Below are 23472 nucleotides of genomic sequence, written 5' to 3'. Positions count from 1 at the left end.
ATAATGACTTGGAATGCCTTTGAATGAGCATGCAAGGCTGGAAGGCCAAACAATACACACGTCCAAAGAGAGCATAATGAACAATCTAATCGGAAGACAAAAATATTCCACACACATGTCCAAAGAGAAGAAGGAGAAAATATACATTTCCATCACCTGCTCTTTCATCACTGCTACTACTACCCAATTCACAGATAAACTCAAACTCTGGACCATTAATAAACAATCTTTAAAGAAATAATTGTTGTTTTTTTTAAATACTAGAAATTCCCATGACTTTTCAATCTGAGATTGAAAATACTTATGGAAGTCACCTATATCATATATAGTAAGCCAGATTTATAAAATTGTTTTCTTTATGACTTACCTTGAAAGCAAATATTGCTTCACCTATCTTTATCCCAAGGCCACCCACCCCTCAAGACATAATCTGAAATAATTTTGCCAGCCTGCATTTTTTAAATCTAGAAGTAAACCTCTATTAAGGAGGTAGACCATTGAAGATAATTCCTCCATTATAGACCAAACTTCTTAACCCATGCCAGAATTAAGAAGTCCAGAAAAATGTCATTTAGTTATATGTCTATGTTATAATATTTACTTATACGTGTATTTTATTTTCTTCTTAGTCCTTCTTTCTTATCAGTTCCCCAAAGGGGAAAGACTATGTCTCATTTTTTCAACAGTTATATCTTAACCCCTAAAAAGTTCCTGGCACAGAGCAGATATTCAATAAATATTTGCTGGAGGATGGAAAGAAGGAAGAGAAGGAAGGCAGGAGGTCTATAGTTAGTTAATCTCTTCTAGCATTATTTATGTGATTGTAGGAAGAAAAATTTGGAAAAAAGTGTATACTTTATTTAGTCAGTTTACCTACCCAGCAATTCACTGACCCATGCATCTATTCTAGAAACCAGAAAGATTTAAAACAGCTTCCAAAAGTGCATATTACAAGATAAAATAAATTAAAATAGATGAAAAATAAAAAGGATGGAAATTAGAGTGGGAAATAAGTGTTTATGTATGTATACATGTAAAGACAATTAAATCATAGGAAAGGAAGGAATTTGCTTTCTTAATATCTTCAGTTTAAATTAATCTTATTATAACCACTTATTATAATGCTCTTATTACAACAAAACACTAAGAGATATTTACTAGTTCCTCACGTGGCCATGTACTACAGCAAACATTACATAACCAGGTTTCTTATATCATAAACCATAGAGTCTATTGTCAATTATAATAAAGTATAATGAGTAAGTTATAACAGTAAAAACATAGATTTTTGTGAGAGAGCAAAGAATTCTTCTCTGAACCAGAAAAAATGCTTGCCTGGTAATTGCTTTACTTTGATGCTACTATGTCCTGTTACATGTATCAGAAAGGAGACTTTTGTAAACACTGTTGGCTCTTGATGCGCAGGGAAATACACGCACTCAAATGTTACTAGTACAAAGGAGATCTGAACATGTAAATTATTATATCATAAGGAAACATATTTGAAAAACAGTCTGTTTCTTAAAAGTGAAAGCCAAACTCTGATTCCACTTAGCCTGGTAATGTTTCTGTCATTCCCTTGGACCAGCCCACACATACTGGGCTCTTGATAGGTCCTGGGCTCGACCATCTGGCCCTTTATTTACTTAATTCTTTTTTAACACTGACAAGTGTATTAGTAACACTTCCTTGATCACTGGTAAATATAGAACCACCACACAACTAAGATTTTCCCTAATTCTGAAAGTCACTAATTAGTTGTGGGTAGGGGTTGGGGAGTATTACAAAGATATGTTGAGCAGTACTACAATAAGTAATCTAATTCCCAAGAAGAAAGCATGTTAATCTGCTTCCCACTTCATTAGAGGAATAAAAAAACATCTTGTTATCACTAAAGCATACAAAAAGAGACCTGGATATTTGGGGGAATGGTAGATAGGGAGGAAGAATGAATGCAGCATTTAGTCAAGAAACACAAATCCCCTACACATCTTGGACAATGGTCATAGTTTTTCTTGGTATCTTTTTATTGCTCTATTTATCAGTGTGTTTCATGAGCATACTTTATTCAATTAACATAAACACAAGATTCCAAAGGAAAAAAATATGGTAAATGAATCCTATTTAATAGAACTGATCATTCTACTGGTACTTACGTTATGCATTAAGTAACTTTGGAAGCTGCATTAATATTTCCAAACCAGTAAGGTCTCAATTACTTGACCTTGCAGAATAAAATACTGTAGGTTTAAAGGAGAGAATACAGTTTCCAAAGGTGCTAATAAGTCATTTAGAGAGAAGATATGGTCTAATTATAAGTACTAAAACTGGAAATTTATGTATTTTAAGTCCATTAGAAAACATATTTATTTTTAAGTTTTTTTTTTTTCTGTTGAATGAGAGATAGTCTAACACTGTTTAATTTCCTATAAGGTTTAGATTCTTCAAAGAACATCAGCTAATTGTTGTCTGTGTTAACTCAAGCATCATGTTTAAAATATCATAACTCAACTCCCTGAAGCTAAAGATTTTAACTGTGTAAGGTTGAATCAGTTGTCCTCATTTCTAGGATCAAACAACATAACACCAAGCAAAAGCCTTTAAGAGACTATTTTGGGTTTCAGTCTATCTCCTTTGTTCGTTTTGGGGAAAGAATGATGTTCTCTTTGTATTTACCCCCAAATAACTATAATCTCAACTAAACACTTATAAAACTGTGGATTGTGAGGTAGGTATAAGTATTTCCAAATCTTATAACTAATGAATAAAATTTAATTGGCTCATATGCAGAAGTAAATTGATAAGAGGCTGAAGAATAGAATAAACAAGGAGGGAAAAAGCACATTGTTTGCTATGTAATTTAAGAACTGTCAGAGAACTGGGGCATGTCTTATTTACTGGTATATGAAAAAAAGAATGAATGCTTTTGCATACAAATAAATGCAGGTATAGAAACATAACAGAGGTCTTGTGATACAATGGAACTTAAACTCCTCTGGGCAGCGATCAGCTAAGAAAGAACAGAGACAGTTAACAACGCAGTGATAACTAGCTGACAGATTTATTATTCATGGCAGGTATGTAAGCAGTCAGGGCAGAGATGTTGGTGGCCTCTCCTCATCGAGTAGCTTTGCCGGTACAGACTAGATGCCTGGAACCAGGCAAGACACAGAAACAATAAAACCTAGAGCCAGCTAAGGGAAGATTCAGCACAATCCATCTCCAATTTTAAACAGTACTAGAAATCTCCATTGAAGAATGTTTTTCCCTTGGGATTGGCATATATTGTATTTACAGGATATTGACCAACACTCCTCTCTATTTATCTTACTGTGCTTAGCAACATACCTGAAACACCTACCCAGAAGTTCCCAGTATATTACAGAAAAGTGACTTTAACATTAGTTGGCAAAAATTTCTGTTGATAGGTATGTCATTACATGAACAGATGGTCAAAGTGAGTCCATTTCACTGACAGTATATTACGTGAGTCATTTTATCTCTGAACAACCAAACCAAGCAAAAGCACGGCACAGAAGAGGTCATTGTGCCTTCCCTCATTTGGTTGGCAGCTTTATCTTTGAAATATAAAAATAAAACTAACATGGACTATAATCCTCCATAGTACCATTTCCGCATAACATATAATAGAGTTTTTAAGTATTCATATTTAAAAATCATCCTGATATTTGTGAAGATGGAAAAATACAAGGGATATTTTTTATCTTTCAACACCATGATCTGCAGTAAAAGGAGAAAAAATAAAAGTCATATTTCCTATTCTTCAGTTTTTTATCTAACCAACTGTTTATAAGAAGAAAGCAAGTTACAATTCTTTATTGGTATTCAGGTCTTTTAATGAAAGCTCATGAAAATATATTTAAAAAAACAAATCTCCATAAAAAATCTATTTTCCTTAGATTATTTTTACTGAATAATTTTAAAATATAACAGCCGAAATATTCATAACCAAATGAATTAATAGTGTAGCAGATATCCAATCACCAATTACTACATTTTACACCATGAGATCTCTTGAAATACACACACACACACACACACACACACACACACACACACTACTATTTGGATTCTTAGTATGATAGCTTCATCAATATAACCAACCCAAAATATAGTTTACCTTGATTTTGTAAAATGAAAATAAATATTATGAAGCAAAAGAAAAACTAAAAGTGTATGTATATAACAGCTAGCAGTCAAAGCATCAGCTGAAAATCATACTGCTAAAATGCATCTACACATGTGGCTGTGAAAACTTAAGTGCAAAGAAAATCCTGGTTACCTACCTTCAAAAGGAGCTAATGAAGTATGAGATTTAAGAGTACATCTTTAGTACTTCTGTACCTTAAAATATTACCGAGTATTAATTTTTCATCAAGTTGTCATTTTCTCTGACATTTGGTTTTATTAATCAAGGCATTTATCATTAATTTGTAGAAAATATCATAATTAAGCCAAATAAAATAAAATCCTTAAAAGGTTAAAATTAGAAAGCAGGTGAATGAGAACTTTGACATTACCCTGTTGACATACAGGAGCTTTTTGAAAGTATGGGAATCAAGTTTTTGCAGTGAGTTTGGTGCCTCAATCTTAGGGATGGCTGGTTTTTTAAAATGTTATAAAGATTTGATTTAAAGCTCTCTGACAGTTTTGACATTCAGGTGAAAGTACTGCTGCTGCATTTGGAACAATTTGCATATCCCACTGCTAAACGGAATGTTTGAGGTGTGCACTGGTGTAAAGAAATTAAAAACAAGCTATCATACATGCTTAAGTGTATGTATTCACAAAACTGATGGTTGGATCACACCACCCCATCTCCCTCCAATGTAATCTGTGATTTACTCTTCTATAATAAATTACCCTACCATGTTATTCTCGCTGGAAGATCTAACCATGCATGTAAGAAGCAAAGTAATTACAGTCCCCTCTTGTTTCAGAAACCTTCTTCAATCCCTATGAGCTCTTTATACACAATGCAGCAACACAAGTCTATTGTAAAGTTCTTGCCTGAAATTCTGGATTTCTGACTATGAGTCGCCACTAAATCTTGTCTGCACAGTTTCATTGTTCCCCAAAAATGCATATTTATTTCTTATAGTTAGTTGTAAAGCTCTTGCTGAAGAGGAATTGGTACTGACTTTTTGACTTTGAGCCAATGTGTCTATTTAAGAAAAGGGTGAGGTATAAAATCAGAAGAGTTCCAAACTGATTTAAAAAACAGGGGAGGGGCCATAATACATTCCCAAATAGAAGGATCAAGGGGTATACAGCAACACCCAATTAGGTGACATATTCTGAGATGACACAAGGTTTCTTCTTGTTTTGACTTATAATTTCAGATTGTTTTAGGTAGGCATAGAAAATTTTATTTAACGTGCTAAAGGGCAATAAAGAAAAGACCTGAGGCAGTAAACCCAAGGCCTTTAAAATTATGAAACTTTCCAGGAAGATAAAAACCTAATGAAGAAAATATCATTGGATATTACCTTTAGTCTTCAGAGTCTCAAAGGGCAATTCTTAACACTTCTTTTTGTGTGACTGTAAAAGAGAAATACTTAAACTTAGTAATCTGCCAAGGAAACAATTTACATTTCCATAATATCTTTACGACTAGTCATGAGAAGTAGGTAGTTGAGTTTGTGTATGCCAACTAATATCTATAGTTTTTTGTTTGTTTTGTTTTGTTTTGGCCGCGCCATGCAGCACATAGGATCTTAGTTCCCCAACCAGGGATTGAACCCAAGGCCCCTGCACTGGAAGTGTGGAGTCTTAACCATTCGACCGCCAGGGAACCTCCAATACCTATAGTTTTAAAAAGAAAAATAAAGGCTAACACATTAATTTGTCTATGTGCAGAACAAGTACTCAGTAAAATATGGCACGAATTTACAATTTAAACCACTGTGTACAGGGTTTAGATGGAGAACAGAATATTTATTATAGTATTATTAGAAGCTTTATTAATTTATACAAACAGATGTTTTTACATTTATATATATATTTTTTGCAGTACGCGGGCCTCTCACTGTTGCGGCCTCTCCCGTTGTGGAGCACAGGCTCCGGACGCGCAGGCTCAGCGGCCATGGCTCAAGGGCCCAGCCGCTCCGCGGCATGTGGGATCTTCCCGGACCGGGGCACGAACCCGTGTCCCCTGCATCGGCAGGCGGACTCTCAATGCTGCGCCACCAGGGAAGCCCCATTTATATTTTTTAAATTAAAAAAACTGATCTAAAAAACCCCACTAATCTCCAATAGTCTTTATTACATTTATTTATTTTTAATTACCAGAGATTTTGCAAAGATCTACTACCCATAATACACTGGTAAGCACTGGTAATTTAGGAAGTATACAAAGATAAAATACAAGCCCTGTCTTCAAAATATGAGTGAGGTTGGAGAGATTTTCCTAAAAGAGATAATCTAAAGAGAATAAAAAGTAAATGGGTGGAAAGAAACAGGGAGTAGAGGGTAACATGCTCAATAGAGCTCGACCTGGTCTTTAGTACCTAATGCACTGATATTAAAACATGGCTTTATGATCCCTGTCTCAGCAAGCAAGGCTAATAGGAGGGTCCTACTCAGATTTGGAGGCAGGGATGTCAAACAAATGGATCAGTCACTTTTAAACTATCTTCTGACCAAATGCTTTTGATAGTATAGAATGAAAACTAGGACCGGGAGCAGTAAAGCAGGCAGGATGCTGAGGTGACTTTAAAGCCAATTTGGTGAGTTAAAATATAAAAAGATTTAACTAGAAACAACTCTCCTATTAAAAATTGAGTTTGATATTGTATGTCCTCGGAAAGTGTTCTCTCTAAATTTGCTATGAAATCTTACTGAGGACCTTAATGTCATATTTACTAATAATCTCCAGAGATTCAGCCATTCAAAGTCTCAAAAGCAGTTTTACTAATGGAAATGCGTAAACATAAGCCAATCCTGTAAACGAGTACATGTACAGTAAAAGTTCTATTAAAACGAAGAAGGTCTAAGCGTTTTAACTGACTAGATCTTTAAGATGCAGAAACAAAGGGAAAACAAAGACTCAAACAACAAACCATACCAGCGATCCTGAGCTTATGCTGTACTAATAAATAAATGGGATCCAGAAAAGGAAGGTGATGGTTCTGCTATAGTCAGGGTACCTGAGTAATACCACACTTATTCTGCAACATCAACTTTAGAAGAGGCTCTGAAAATTAGAATCTGCTAGGAGTGAGATAATAACTATTAATCATGGATAAACAGAGGATAACTAGGAATGGAAAAGAAAAAACAATGTTCAGGTTGTATGGATGAGGTGGGGAAGGATACTTTGGAGGAAATTAATTTGGCCATTACATGATATTTTATAAAAGTAATTTTAATTTATTTATTGTCTGTCTTCCCTACTAGAATGGAAGGACCATGAGGTCAGGCCTTGTCTCTTTCACTGTATCCCCCATTTATATGAATAGTGTCTGCTACATAGTAGGAGATCAATGAATATTTATTGAAGGAAAGAATCAACAGCCTGACCAACCTATGAAAAGGCACTAAGTCTACATCTATTTACAGATGAAACAATGTAAGCTTAAAGAAGTTAAATGTTATATATTAAACTTTGACCTTTTGCAACTGCAAACTTCTACAACCCATTTTTCATAGTCTTTCACTCAATATTCATTCTAGCAGGGAAAACAAACAATAAGCAAATAAATCATTAAACCAATAATGTCCTATAATTAATACTATGAGGACAAACAAAGCAAGGTAATAGCACTGAGAGTTACATGGGCTGATATTTTAGATAGGTCTGGACAGAAAATCTTCTCAGAGAGGGCAACAATAAGAAAATTCCTGAGTGAAGTAAGGAAAAGAGTCAAAAAAATAAAATCTGGGGCTATATGGGCTGTTATAAGGATTAAAGGAGATACACACTACCTTTCTTAGTATTGGCTTGCAAACAGTACTCTCAATAACTATTATTTTATTATGTTGCTATTATTTTTATAAATGGTGAATTCCCCCACTAGGTTATAAATTTGTCAAAGACATCCATTTTTAATTCCCTACAGCTCCTTAAATAGTGCCTAGAAAGAATTCAATAAACATTTATAGAATTGAAAATATGAAGACACAATTATCAGTTCAATAATTAGAAAAACAGACCATATGAATATGAGAAAGTTACCATATTTCATATGCCTAAATCAATCTAATTCTGTTAAATCAATGTCACTTAATAAGTAATCATTTATGGATTAAAAAGAAAGAGGGAAAATATATAAAATGGTTAGAGCCAATAAGTCATAGATAAAAAAAGAGTAAGAAATAATCAGAAAAAAATGAAGGTATTGATACTAGCCCACTATCTTGACCATTCACACGTTCTTTGTCTTCCTCCATCAGATTAATACATGTTTCTAGCGCAAGAACCCTATAGCGCAGGCAGCTGATTCATTTATGTGTTCTTAATACAAGCACAGGGCCTGGTGTATAGTGAACAGTCAATAAATCTTTGTTGAACTGAATGGAACTAAAATTATTTTTAGTAGTTCTGATGTTTTAAAGCTAGTTTAATTTTTTTAAGTGATAAAATAGAATAGGAGATTACAATAAAAAAATAACAAGTATTAGGTATTGGCTCTGCAGCAAAGAAGTAGAAAACAAGGTTAGCTTTTACCAAAGACTGAAATATAAGTGACAGTGTGATAACTGTCATTGGAAGAGACAGATCTGTGGAACAGACCATAGGGACTTCAGTATGGGGTAAATATTACAGGTTGCATTTCCAGAGTGTTGAGATATTTGACTCATTAAGTGACCAAAAAAAAAAAATTGTTCCCTACCTTTGCCATGCACCAAAATAAAAATCAGATTGATATGTCTGAATATAGTAAGTAAAATAATCAAAGAGCTTTAAGAAAACTTATGTATATAATTTTCTGAACTCCAAGGTAAGAAGGCCTTTTGAAGCACATAAGTAATGGTATATAACATAAGCACAAAGATTTATGAATTAGACAACTTAAAACTTTTATAAATTCAAAAGTATCTTGAACAAAATTAAGATGTCTACAACAAATAAAGACAAATATTTTTAACATATATGATATTCATAGTGTTAATAGTCTTTATCTAGAAAGAAAGAAAGAAAGAAAATATCTCAGTTTTTCAAATGAACAAGTAATTCACAACAGAAGAAACTTAAGATATATATGAAACAATATTAAACTGTAACTACAATGAAAGAAATGCAAATTAAAATAGCCTAAATATTGCATAATAGTGAACTGGATAAATAAATTTTATGTGATATAATGATAAGCTTCCATTAAATATGGCAAGTAAAAATTTATAATACACCATTAAGCTTAAAATTCAGGTTGTAAAATGGTAATGATATTAAGATAGCAATTTTTAATAATTTGTGTATATATAATATATGTAAACTATGCAAATTTTTGGTCATATGCATATATAAATGTTGATCTATATGTATGTGTGAGTACATATGTATTAGAAAAAAATATGTATTATAAAAAGCATGTAAGCACCTATATACTAAATTATTCCCAGTACTTATCTCAGATATTAAGATATAATAGATATTTTTCTTTTTACAATTTCCTTCCAAATATTCTACAATACATACAAACTACTTTTCATGAAGACAAAAAAAATCACTAAAACAAGACACTTAGTCTATGGTGCAGAAAAAAAATTAGATGATATATCATTAGATTTCCTGAATGTTAAGAAAGCCATTTGAAAATATCTATCTGTCCTATTTTTGGTGAAGGCCACCTCCATTAACTGCATAGATTTTTAAAAAAGAGGTAAAGAAGGGAAGAAGATGGAGTGAGGGAGGGAAGAAATAGAACAACAAAGCAAAAAAAAAAGAAAGTAAAAGGAAAGAAAAATAAGATTTGTTAAAAAAAAATAAAACAGCAATCACATATAATGGTAACTACTAGATTCCCAGAAGCCAAATTTTAATTGTCCACATATTTGATCAAATTTTCAAGGAAAGGCACAGCCTGGAATGTAGAAATTTTAAGAAGTTTGAGGTTATATTTATACAGTAAGCATACAATTATAAAAGAAAACAGATAAAACATGTAACAGTTTCAGCAATAGGACTGCTACAGAGAGACAAAATTTGCCATGAGAACAAATGAAGCATCAGTTTTAGAGGTAGGAGGAGTATAATTTCAAATAAGTAAAAATTCAAACAAAGCAAATGACAGGCTGGGACAAAATGAATAGAAACTGTTAAAGACTATTTGTTATCAATAATTACAGAAAATGTCTTCATCATTAAATAAAAATTTAAATATAAACTTTGGTTGTATCTGATCAAAGATGCCAAATGAAAACCAATTTACAATCCTTAAAGAACATCAGAAAGAAAGAACCTGTACATATATGGTCAAGAGGATAAGACATATTCTAAGACTAGAAAAGACTAATTTAGTTCTAGTTCATCCATAATGGTGCTTCTGAAGGTGGAGGTATTCATTCTGGCTTTGAGTATTATCAAAGTTTTTGAAACACCAGAGAAATCTGATAAGTTCTGTGGTAGACTTCTCCAAGAATCCATAAAAGTGACCTGGCTAAACCCTACACTAAAGCCATCTAAAATCAAATCAAATTCCATTGCGCCAGAGCTCTAGAGCAACAGAAGACCATTCACCTGACTCAGTTATTCTTTCTGTTAGGTATTTCAGTTTCCCTTCCAAATAGAGGGGAAAAGTTCAGAAAGATTATGTACTAAATACTGCCTTTAACCCTAAAATCCAATCAATTCCTTTTTTTTTCTCACTTGTCTCTTTAAAAGTAACCCAAGCCATTTCCTTTATAATGTGCAGCTTTACTCAGTTTATTTTTAGTTTCCAATAGCAGAATGCCTTAAATAAAATCTTAAAAACCAACATACCAACAAATAAAGTAAAACACCATGACTATAAAAAGTACATAGTCTAACCTGCTTAATTATTAACAGGTAAACAGAATGCATTTCTGAATTATTTACTTAATCTCCTTCAATTAAAAACTTTAAAGTTTTTAAGCTTGGAATGTGTACCCTTTCTAAGGATCCATAAAACAATTATTTAAAAATATTCTATTAAGACATTTTAATAAAAGCAACTAAAAACACCAAAGTAAATGTGAATTTAAACATTTGCATAAGTGCATAAGAAGTACAACACATTTGGTTTTTTTGTTTTTTTGCGGTACGCGGGCCTCTCACTGCCGCAGCCCCGCCCGCCGCAGAGTACAGGCTCCGGACCCGCAGGCTCAGCGGCCATGGCTCACGGGCCCAGCCGCTCCGCGGCATGCGGGACCCTCCTGGACCAGGGCACGAACACGCGTCACCTGCACCAGCAGGCGGACTCTCAACCACTGCGCCATCAGGGAAGCCCTACAACACATTTTTAAGATTTCAGAGTTCAATAAAATTCCCTTTCTCCCAACTTCTCCTTGTCCTCTTTCAGATACTTTATTCCACAGTGCCTTTGGACAGAATGAGTAGAAATATTCTGTACTAAATTATATTAATGAGATTGATATAATAATGGTTTTGAAGCAAGCATTTATATAATGCTTTTACTCCTAAGCATATAATAAGAAACATACAATTATGAAACTATTGCAAATGTTAATAATTCTGAAACTAGGACAAGAAAGAACAGTAGACAAAAATCACCATTTTCTCTGGACAAAATACCAACTCAGCTAATATACTGAAGAATGATTGCTGCTTGACATAAGTAAGCATTGATTACCTGGAATTCTGGCTAATTAAATTTTCTGGCTAGCTAAGTGTTCACCAGGGAGAATAAAATTTTCATTTTGATCCTTTTAACTAAAAACCTAAAATATACTATTCGATTTTTCTGCCTTGGTAAATAGGGTATTATACATTTATCTTCACTGAAGACAAAAAATTTATATTGCTTCAGAGGACGGTTCTTACTCTTTTGGGGGATCATAATTCTCTCTGAGAAGATGATAAAAACCAAGAATCTCTTTCTCTAAGAAAGTGTACATGTTCACAAAGTTTTGAATAAAATTTCCAGGAGTCCACGAACCCACGTAAAGACCACTTGTCTTCTAATTTTACAGAATTCTAAGTAGGTGGACATCAGAGACTGTACTGACTACACAGTGATCTCAAGACATAACAAGGATGTTTAAAGTTGCTTTTTGAAGATGCCCCTAATAAGGAACTATCATCTTATGATTTGTCTCCTTTTTTTCAAAAAGAGGGGTATAAAAACAATTCTGCTTAATTTAACCTTAATCTAAATGTTAAATAATGTCTCCTTTTAGGACAATTGTACTACCATTGCTTTGAGTTTTAAAACAAAATAGTGCTGTTTTCAAATCATTCCACATTCTAGAAGTGGCAACAATTTTCTTATACATTTGTAACTCTTAGAGAAGGCAGGGTCAGAGAGAGAGCTACTTAATTTTTACCTTTACTTCTAAAGATTATCAGAAAATAGCAAATACATAAGCATTTCCTGTATTCAGGTTTTGTTCTATGTATATTTATGTATATTTACTTAATGTAAAATTTAAAAAAAAAACCTCTAAGAGGTAGTTACCTCAAAATCAGATATCACTATCCCTATTTTATTGATGTGAAACTGAAGTGAAACTGATATGAAACTGAAGCACAAAAAGATTAGGAAATTTGCCAAAGATCACCTCTCTACTGAGTGGCAAAACCAGGATTCACACCCATTCAATCTTCTTGCAGAGTCTATACTCCTACAAACCATACTACATTTGCAGTTTCTATCCTTCATGAGGTGATGGGTTTTCTTGTGTGGTTTTATATTTAACACAAGTCCACCTCTTCACTACCATATAAGAAATATTCATAGTGTTGTGCTCAGACATAGCCATTTGGGGAGTTGTTCATAAGTTACTGACAAAACTAACACCACCTTTGTGACAGTTATATACCCTTGTAAGTTTCCCAGAGTCAACTACTCAGAGGAAAATCCTATGATAAAAGCTGACCCCTCATTTCCTTTTCGGAAATAGCTCTGATGAGATACAAAATTGAGTGATTATATATTATTGTGAGGGCCAACCAAGATAAGTGGGCCATATTATCATAATAACAGCTCCCAAAGGTAAGACTGTCTGTTATTCCTAATTTGTCTGAAGAAAGGAACAAACCAGATTATATGATTTTTACTTTCTAGTCTGAAATAGTTTCTATGAAATAGAAATATTAAAGTAAAATGTATATTTAGTGAGGGCAGGCAAGTTGCTTCAGTGACTAAACCTGCCACAACATGAAAATTTTCTTGGCATATCTTTCTCACTGATAGATTGAGTGTTCACAGAGATAGCAACCAATTTGTTGCTCAGGATTTGCTTTCAGTATACCAACTTTTACATTTTGAGTAGTCCCATTAAAAGTAAAGTTTGATGAAAGAAAGAAAGAGAGAAAGAGAGAAAGAGAGAAAGAAAGAAAGAAAAAGAAAGGAAGGAAGGAAGGAAAGAAGGAAGGAAGGGAGGGAGGAAGAAAGGAAGGAAAGGGAGAAAGAAAGGAAGGAAAGGGAGAAAGAAAGGAAGGAAGAAAGGAAGGGAAAGAGAGAGGAAGGAAGAAAGGAAGGGAGGGAGGGAGGGAGGAAGAGAAAGAAAGAAAGATGCGAAGGAAGGGAGGGAGAGAGGAAGGAAGGAAGGAAGGAAGGAAGGAAGGGAGGAAGGGAGGGAGGAAGAGAAAGAAAGAAAGACGGGAAGAAAGGGAGGGAGAGAGGGAGGGAGAGAGGGAGGGAGGGAGGAAGGAAGGAAATCCCATCCTTACAGTTTGTATAGGAAAGCTTTCCATTTTAAACTTGTTCCATTTAACTTTTATTGAATTACTCCCTACATGTAAATACAATCAAGGAGGTATCAGTGAGAGACAAATATAAAAAGGCAAAATAAAGCAGAATGTTCAGAGTCCTGAAAAATTGTTAAATATCACACAGACAGGAAAGAAGGTACAGCAAATTCAAATACAAATACAGATGCAAGACTACAGAACAAAAAGGACCTTGGTAACTGAGACAGCTTTCCGTTATTAGACCCAGCTTCTGTTATGAAGTAATTGATTGCAATGTAGCCAAACCAGGCTGAGAATGAGAACCTGGTTAAAATAGAAAGTATGCCTGGAATAAAACATCATCCTTGGCTCCTTTTGTCTTTAAATCATCCTACATACCATAATAAAACAAATATTTGGAAATCATCAAGTTATTATCTTATTCCCTATAATGATTCCCTACCACTTACAATATCAAATCCTTTGTGCTTGGTTTTCAGAGTCCTCCATAATCTGGTTCCATTATGTATCCTCTCTTCAAATAATGCAGAAATTGTACCCTCCAATCCAATCAGGTAAGATTTCAAACCAATATACATTGATTCAGCAAACGTTTTTTTGAGCCTACAGTGTGTCTAGGAGGGTTCATGTAACTGAAATCTACACAGTCTTGGAGCCAAAGAACCAAGTGCTAACCTCCAATTTCTCTAAAACTCTATGTGAATTCTTTCTCCCTTCCCACTCTTCTCTTATTCCTATCCAGACACCTATTCATGACCTTATCTTGGATTCAACAAAAATTGATTCAAATAAAATTAATTCAATCACTCTGATTTGACTTCAAAAACCTACATATCTGTTTAAAAACTATTGATTCTTTGGGTACCTAAGAAAACATGCAGAGGGCCACCCTGTTACTAACACTCTCCCACAGACACAAAACATGGTGGATCCTAAATTAACACAACACACACACACACACACTCTTTCACTAGGATCTAGATACACTGGTCTTCTTTCTATTCCTTCGTGAGGCCACAACTGGTTGGGGCTTTTGAACTTGTTCTACTAAAGGCTCTTCTCCCAAATCATTTCATGGTGGCTTCCACTTCTCATCATTCAATCTTAGCTCAAATGGTACCTTGTTACTCTTTATCCCATTATTCACCCTTTCTGACACAAATCACTCTTTATCACTCTCTGCAATCATTATTTTTTAAATTTATGAACTCATTCATTGCCCATCTCCCCACATTAGGGAGAGCTATACACTATCCACTGCCAAATCACTTGTTTCTGGGCATTATGCCTGGCACGCAGTGAGCACTCATATATCTGAGGAATGAATAAACAAATACAAAAAAGTAATTATGAAGTTAATATTCAAGCCATAAATATTTATCAAGCACCTACCATGCACAGGTGATTTTTGTTAGTTGAATCACAGGCTGAGGAATGCTCTGTTCCTAATATAAGTACTTTGGGAGAAAGGTCCAAGATAAATTTGATGACGCTTATTTTGAAAGATTTCTAAACAAAATAGATTTTTACAGAATAAGACCTAAAATGCCTCCATATTTAAGACTAACAACACTGTTTTTCTCAGTCACAGTTCCCTTCACATTTCCCCCATTAAACCTATTGATATATCATCATCAACTTTTATGATGTCAAGGACAGTTGAATGGAACTGAGTGAAGGCAGTGACAGTGTCACATATGTCATTTTGGACCTTTATTGCTGAAACGGATGGGTCAGTCCCCATGAAACACAGAAGATTTAGTGTAAGACTAAACCCTAAGAGTAGTAACATGCACAAATTCACTCCCTCCTTTATACAGTGTACAAATATTCTACCTATGCCCAGACTTGACAACAATTCTAATGCTTCTAAAGGTTAAAAAAAATTCATGTAGACTGGGGATCAGCAAACTACCTGTAAAGGGCCATATGATAAATATTTTAGGTTTTGTAGGTCATGTGGTTTCTGTCTCAAATACTCAACTCTGCCATTGTAGCAGGAAAGCAGCCAAAGGCAATAAATACATAAACAAGGATGCCTGTATTTTAAAAAAAAACTTTATTTAAAAAATAGAGAGTGGGATCATCAGGTAAATGCAAATCAAAACTACAATGACATTCTGAGGTGGTGCCCACCAGCACCAATGTCCACATGATGGGAGAAGCTCCCAGGAATGGCTGCTAGCAGGGTCTACATCCCCAGGGTGAGTCGCAGTTGCCTCCTGCTTCTCTGGGAGACTCTCTAAGACCAGCAGGAACTAAGGGCCCTACTCAGGTGGAAGACGGTGACATCATGCTGAGACCCCAGACTAGTGGGAAGCAGAGGTTGATGATTGAGATTCCTGGAACACCACCCTTGTTACTTTATCACCAACCAATCAGAAGAAAGTCATACACCCTGAAGTCATCACCCCAAATGTTGCCTCTTCCCTGAAAACCATCAGGGAGTTCAGGTCTTTGGAGAACGAGCTGCCTGTTCTCCCTGCTTGGCCCTTGCAATAAACCTTTCTCTGCTCCAAAAGAAATAAACAAAAAAATCACAATGAAATATCATGTCACAACTGTCAAAATGGCTATTACCAAAAAAGCAAGAAATAACAAGTGTTGAAGAAAAGGGATATTTTATGCACTGTTGGTAGAAATGTAAATTGGTGCAGCCACTATGAAAAACGCATGTGGGTTTCTCAAAAAATTAAACAGAACTACCATATAATCCAGCAATTCCATTTCTGGTTATTTATCCGTAGGAAATGAAAACACTACCTTGAAAAGATATCTGCACCCCCACGTTCATTGTAGCATTATTTACAATAGCCAAGACTTGGAAACAACCTGAATACCCATCCATGGATGAATGGATTTTTTAAAAAAATGTTTTATATATACAATGGAATATTATTCAGCCATAAAAAGAAGGAAATCCTGCCACTTGTGACAACATGAATGGACCCTGAGGGCATTATGTTAAATGACACAAGTCAGACAGAAAAAGACAAATACCATATGATGTCTCTTATATATAATGGAATCTTATGGAATCTACAAAAAAAAATGTACTGTAGATACAGAGAAGAGATTGGTAGTTGCCAGAGCTGGGGGGCGGGGGTGGGGGGTGGGGGGAAGTGGGCAAAATGGGTGAATGTGGTCAAAAGATACAAACGTGCAGCTATAAAATAAATAAGTCCTGGGAATGTAATGTACATCATACTGACTATATAGTTAATAATACTGTATTGTATACTTGAAAGTTGCCAAGAGAATAGATCTTAAAAGTACAAGGAAAAAAACTGTAACCATGTGGGGTAATGGGTGTTAATTAGACTTACTGTGGTGATCATTTTGCAATATATACATATACAGTATCAAACAATTATGTTGTACACCTGAAACTAATATAACATTATATGTCAACTATACCTCAATTAAAAACAAACAAAACAGAGAGTAAGACAGATTAGTTGACCATTGATCTAAATTCATCAATAAAGCCTATGGAATTTCTATATAGGGCAAACAGAGCAACAAAATATGATTAGAAGGGGCACTAGGAGAACTTGTATTAGAAGTCATCTTTATGTGATATGCATGTTGCTTTTACATGAATTGTATGAGTATTTAGGGGGATCAATAGAGATAATGGGGGACCCAAACCTCTCAGGTCACCCTTGTCACTGCCACCTAATCCCAATTTGGGTATATTTTTAGCACTATATTTTGGCCTTAAGTAGATTCATTGTCTTTCCATAAATATTCAATCCATTAGATTATTTGTATCCTAATTTTTAAATTATTTTTGAAAAGCTACAACAAATACTCAGTTGAAGTTAAAAAATGCATTCCCTTTATCCATGCTAATTCTGCAATTCTATTTTAAACAACTATTAATTTTGTCAGACATGATTTGTTTGTAATAAACTCATCTTGTTCATTGGTCATGATTCCTTTGTCTTCAAGATATTTACTGATTTTTCTTCCAGTATTTTATTGAAAATGTTGTCAAGCCATTTCAAGCTACATTTTCATTACATTCATTACAAGAATTGTTTCTTCCTCAAAATCTTTTAGGTCTTCTAAATTTCCCAATTAAAATAAACCTTCCTATATCTGAAGTACTAAACACTCCTTTACCTGATTCGGGTTGATAACCATCTCAAAAGGTATTTTAAGCTTCTCAAAATTGTATCCCAACACCAAAATAGCTACACAATTAAATAAAACTTGGCTGGTAAAGATTCTAAATGATAGTACATTGATCCACATTGTCATGAGATGCATTATTTATTAATTAGTAACATTATCATTTTCTATTCTCTGTATTACAGTTGCTATGATAAATCCTACTGCCAATCAGCTTTCATTAAGTTATCAGGCCTTCTATTTGTGATAACCAATAAACTGTACTCTACCTTTCCAACATGAAATTCTGCTTTATCTGTTCTGGCCACATAAACCTCCAGAAACTACGGTGTCAAAATATGTTTTAAGCTTCAACTAGGCCTTTGCACAAATGCTAAAGCTGTAAAATCTAAATGTAAAGTTTACAATTAAGCTACATCAGCATGTCATACAACTATGAATTTTAAAATAAAATAAGAAAATACAAGATTTTAGACAATATTATAAAAGCTGCTTCAATTGGATTCAGTATTCAATAAATGAAAACACTTGAGAATCCTAGTAAAAGTAAACCTTGAGATGGTTGAAATATCCATTCTAAATAATGGGAACATTTAGGTAATTATCTATACAAAACAAGGATCAGGCTTTTTGAGGTCATAAAATGCTTGACCTTCCCAGGTAAGATGAACGTGGAAAGCTTACCACTAAATTACACAATAGGAATAAGACTGTTGAATCTATCTGAAAAATAACATTTTCAAAAGCTCCATAAAGTAACTGATTCATTAAATAAATAATTGGAAAGATTTTTTTCTCTTTTCTGATATGAAGGAGAATCACAAAATGTTGCAATATTTGCAAAAGAGGATGAAGTGTTCACATCTCACTTGTGAGACTTGAATACCTTTGTTACCTATGCTCTTGTTACGTATAGAGAATGCTGAAGAAAAGCAGTTCCAAAAGAACACAGGTTTGCTGATACTGGGTTCCTGTTAATATCACATGATAGATTAGGGGCTTTCACACACAATCAAGCTGACAGTCACTTACTCTGCACTCAGAGGGACCAATTTTCCCCTGTAGACATAAGTACAGTACAAATCATAAAGTGCCAAAAATTGAGTGTAAGTGCAAACCGCTCAACTTCACTCAGGTGTCAGCAAAAAGCACCAGTTTAGCTATATGTGAAAAGAAGTCAGATTTAAGGAGTTGAAGGGGAGGGCAGATTGGAATTAGAATAGTTTATTATCTCTGCTACAGTTCATCTGCCTCACTGAAAAGAATTAAACCAACCTTGCCAAAGATTTGTCTTGTTTAGGTACAAGCTGTCTTATCAATGCACTCTCGCCCACACCCCATGCTCTCCCTATCTCCCCTCCTCTCCTAAACTGTCTTTTTCTTCTTAATAGTCTAATAGTCTCTTTTTCCACCTAAACTCTTTAACCTCTCTTGTCTCCCTCTTCCTTGCTCCCACCACACACACACACACACACACACACACACACACACACACACACAAATACTCATTGCATGATGTTAACTGTTAAAGGATATTTTCTTTGAAAAAAATCTCATACGATTTTTGATATGACACAGAAATATGACAGCCACTGAAGAATTAGGGCAACATGATCCAAATCAAGTGCTAGATACATTAATATACTTACTGTGCATCTTCTGTAAGGGGATTACCATGCTATAAACACCCTTAATAAAGATTCATGTAAAGATCCTATTGGACATACTAGAAGTAAAGACAGTTTATTATGAAATGCTAATCATTTCAGTAACTACAGCAGATTCCACTGATGTGATTTTATCTCTCACTTCAAATACACAGGTACTTAGGATAATTTTGATAATTAAAAACTGATCTAAATTAGAATGAAAGACAGAAAAGGAAATCTCTGAGTATCAGAAAAGAACAGATAACTCAAAGCTAGAGCCCAGGGTGGGGCTCAAACCTTGTTGAACCCTAGGGCATCACACCCACATATACCCAAATATTTGGGACGATATATAGAGTATTAACATCAATGTGTGGACAAGAGACAAGACCTAAAGCCAGTGAGAGGGGTGAAGGAGCATCTCCATGCTTATTAATGGATGTACTACCCATAAGCTTAGGAGTAGGAAAAAATCTATAGACTGGCTTGAAGAAGTAGTAAGAAAACTTAAATTCTTCTTAGTGCTCTGGGTGGTTATAAATAATAATAATCACATAAAAGAAATATGAAATCCAGATATGTTCCATAGTCACCTTAGGAATCAGCATTTATACTATATTTTGGGGACAGAAAATCCAAGCTTAAAAATTAACACAAAAACAATCAGGATTTCCTTAGACTCTTATGGGCACAGATCTTAAGTCATGGGATAGAAGAAAATGCTAAATCATTGGAAGGACCATCAGAACTCTCACAGAAAACAACTTCGTTCAACTGAAAATGAAGTCACCTTAATATCAGAAACTGCTATTCTTTTGTTCATTCATTCAACAACTATATATTAAATGCCTCTTTTATGCAGGTACTATTTTAGACCCAGAACGTACAGTAGTAAATAAAACACAGTTACTATCTTCAGCAGTTTATGTTCTAGTAAAGGAGACAGTGAACACATAAATATAAAATATAATATCTGGTACTAATAAATGCCACAAGGAAAAAGCAGGATAGGGAAAAAAAGACTGAAGATATGGAGAAGTAGATATTTAATGCAATGTTGACAGAAAGGCTTTCTAAGAATGTGAAATTCCAGCAGAACACTGAACAAAGTGAAGGAGTCAACCAGGAGGCAGAAAATACTTCAAGAAGTAAGGAAAAAAAAAAACAGTAAAGATACTTTAAACAATATAATTAATAATTTTGGACTAACTTATGTGTAGAAATTTTTCCCCTCAAGGACTACATATTTTTTTCAAGCTATTGTGTAATATTTATAAAATTCAATAATTATTGATCCATAAAAGAAGACTCAACAAACACCAAAGAATTTATATCATAAAAACCATGTTATCTGACCACAATGCAATAAAATCAGAAATTAAAACAAAACATACAGATTAAAAACCCATATATATTTGGAAACTAGAAAACTCAGTTATAATCAAATAAGCCATGAATCAAAGAAAAAAATCAAAATGGAAATATTAAATATTTAAAACTGAACAACAATGAAGACACTACATATCAAAACCTGTGGGATGCAGCTAAAGTGATACTTAGTGGAAAATTTATGGCCTTTAATGCATCTATATGATACAAAAGAAGTATAACTAATTAGGTAAGGACCTAACTCAGCAAGTTAAAAATATAATAATAGCAGAATAAAGCCAAATAAATAAGGAAATAAATAATAAAGATTAGAACAAAAATTAATGACATAGAACAAATATATAACAGAGCCAAAACTGGTTCTTTAAAAAGACAAAATATTAGGTTAAACCATATGAAATTGCCAAAGTTCAACCTGATAATAAAACCTATACTGATCAAAATAATATTAATTATAAACTATGAAGCAGGAAAAAGGAACAAATTAGAAACTTTAGAAATGAAAGAATGTATCTCTAAGACAGAGGAAACATTAAAATATCTAAGAGAATATACTGAACAACTAAAGGACAATTTACAAAATCAAGTGAGATGGGAAATTACCTGGAAAACTGTAACATACTGAAATCAATACAATAAGAAATAGAAACATTGAATAATGTTATGATCAATAGTTGATAATGAAATTGATACTAAAAATAGAGAGCATGAAAAAGGAAACATATATCCTGATCCCACTTAAGGACTTAGATGCAAAAACTCTAAATAAAATAAGAACAAACCGGGGCTTCCCTGGTGGCACAGTGGTTGAGAGTCCGCCTGCCAATGCAGGGGACACGGGTTCATGCCCTGGTCCGGGAAGATCCCACATGCCGCGGAGCGGCTAGGCCCGTGAGCCATGGTCGCTGAGCCTGCGTGTCTGGAGCCTGTGCTCCGCAACGGGAGAGGCCACAGCAGTGAGAGGCCCGCGTACTGAAAAAAAAAAAAAAAAAAAAAAGAAGAGCAAACCAAATAAAACAATATGCATATGTATATGTGTATGTATAAACATAAATACATAATAACTACAGAGAATTGACCCCAGGAATGTAACAACTGTCCAACATCAGAAAATATATTAAGTGATACACACCATATTCAGAGATTAAATCAGTAAAACCTTTGTTATCTCAATATAAGCATAAACCAAAAAACCAATACAAAACAAAACCCAAACACTATAAACATGGATAAAAGACATTCAATAGACTAGGAAGATACATACATCCTCGGTGAATCGCTTCTATTTAGAATATATAACAAGCTACAACAAATCAATAAAAAATAAGCATTATAATTTTAAAAACTGCTGAGAGAATACAAATGAAAAAAAAAATCAGAGGAAATAAAACCTGATTGGCCAATAAGAATATGAAGAGAAGCTCAACTTTATGTAAAAAATAAAATTAAAGTAGCAAATACAGTTTTACTCTTATCTTTTTATAAAAAATTTAAAAGTTTGTCAATACCTAGAGTTGGAGAGGATATGGAGAAAGGCGAACTCAGAAACATCTGGAGAACAATTTTTCATTACCTTGTAAAGTTAAAAAAGTTTATTCCCTAAACCTATCAATTAAAATATAGAAATTCTCTCACATGTACACAAGGAGATATTAACAAAGATGTTTAGTGCAACACTGACTGAAATAGAAAACTAAAAAAGAAAAAAGAGAAAGAACAAAAGAAAGGAAGGAAGGAAGGAAGGGAGGGAGGGAGGAAGGAAGGAAGGAAAGAGGGACAACATAAAGAAAAGAATAATGGTAAGTGTAGTAAAGGGGAAGGGAAGAAACAAATGTGCATCAATAAATTGTGTTACTGAGTCACATATAAATTGTGACTCAGTAATGCAATAGAATAATACACAGTACTATACACAGCAACTAAAATGCCTTGGGTCTATAGGTACCAACACAGATAACCATGAACGAACATAATGTGAAGTGGGACCAAAATGTGTTGCAGAATGACACATAATTTTTCAGTTGACGTGAGCCCTCAGTGTTTCATAATTTTTTTTCTGTAGAGCCCTTAGTATCTTAGTAATGTTTTATCAGCAAACTTCACCTAAAATATTACCTAACAGATCCATTTATTGAGTAGTTTAGTTCTAAACAACTCAATAAGTATTTATGTCCCAATAACATAGTGGCCATAAAAAAATAATAAACATACATTGAAAGAAATTAGTTTCTTAATTCCATTCTTATATAACCATTCTTACATTACTTATTATTGGTATGTGTATGCCTGTGGAGTACTGCACAACTTCTCAAAACTTTAAGTCATATTGGATACTGTCATTCTTATTTCCTGTACTATATTGATTTTCACACACTTCTATATTGATTTTCACATCTACTTTCTATGACAGCAACTGCCAAAAACCCAGCTTCTCAAAGA

At 34.0% G+C, this 23472-nt stretch overlaps 1 protein-coding gene across 9 annotated transcripts in view; it reads right to left on the bottom strand.

The window, feature by feature from the left end:
* Positions 1-23472, bottom strand: part of ZBTB20 (zinc finger and BTB domain containing 20) — an 816172-nt gene that overhangs the window by 630478 nt on the left and 162222 nt on the right. For 6 of the 9 annotated variants that reach the window (XM_067738834.1, XM_067738832.1, XM_067738848.1 and 3 more), the window contains one exon: positions 5511-5562. The exons of the other annotated variants lie outside the window; for them this stretch is intronic. The gene's annotated coding sequence lies outside the window, so the exon portion shown is untranslated. The remainder of the gene's footprint in view (positions 1-5510; positions 5563-23472) is intronic. 9 annotated transcript variants of the gene reach the window in all.

This window comes from Pseudorca crassidens, chromosome 5, assembly GCF_039906515.1.
Source record: "Pseudorca crassidens isolate mPseCra1 chromosome 5, mPseCra1.hap1, whole genome shotgun sequence".
In the NCBI taxonomy this organism is placed as follows: domain Eukaryota; kingdom Metazoa; phylum Chordata; class Mammalia; order Artiodactyla; family Delphinidae; genus Pseudorca; species Pseudorca crassidens.
This window is presented reverse-complemented; position numbering and strand designations above follow the sequence as displayed.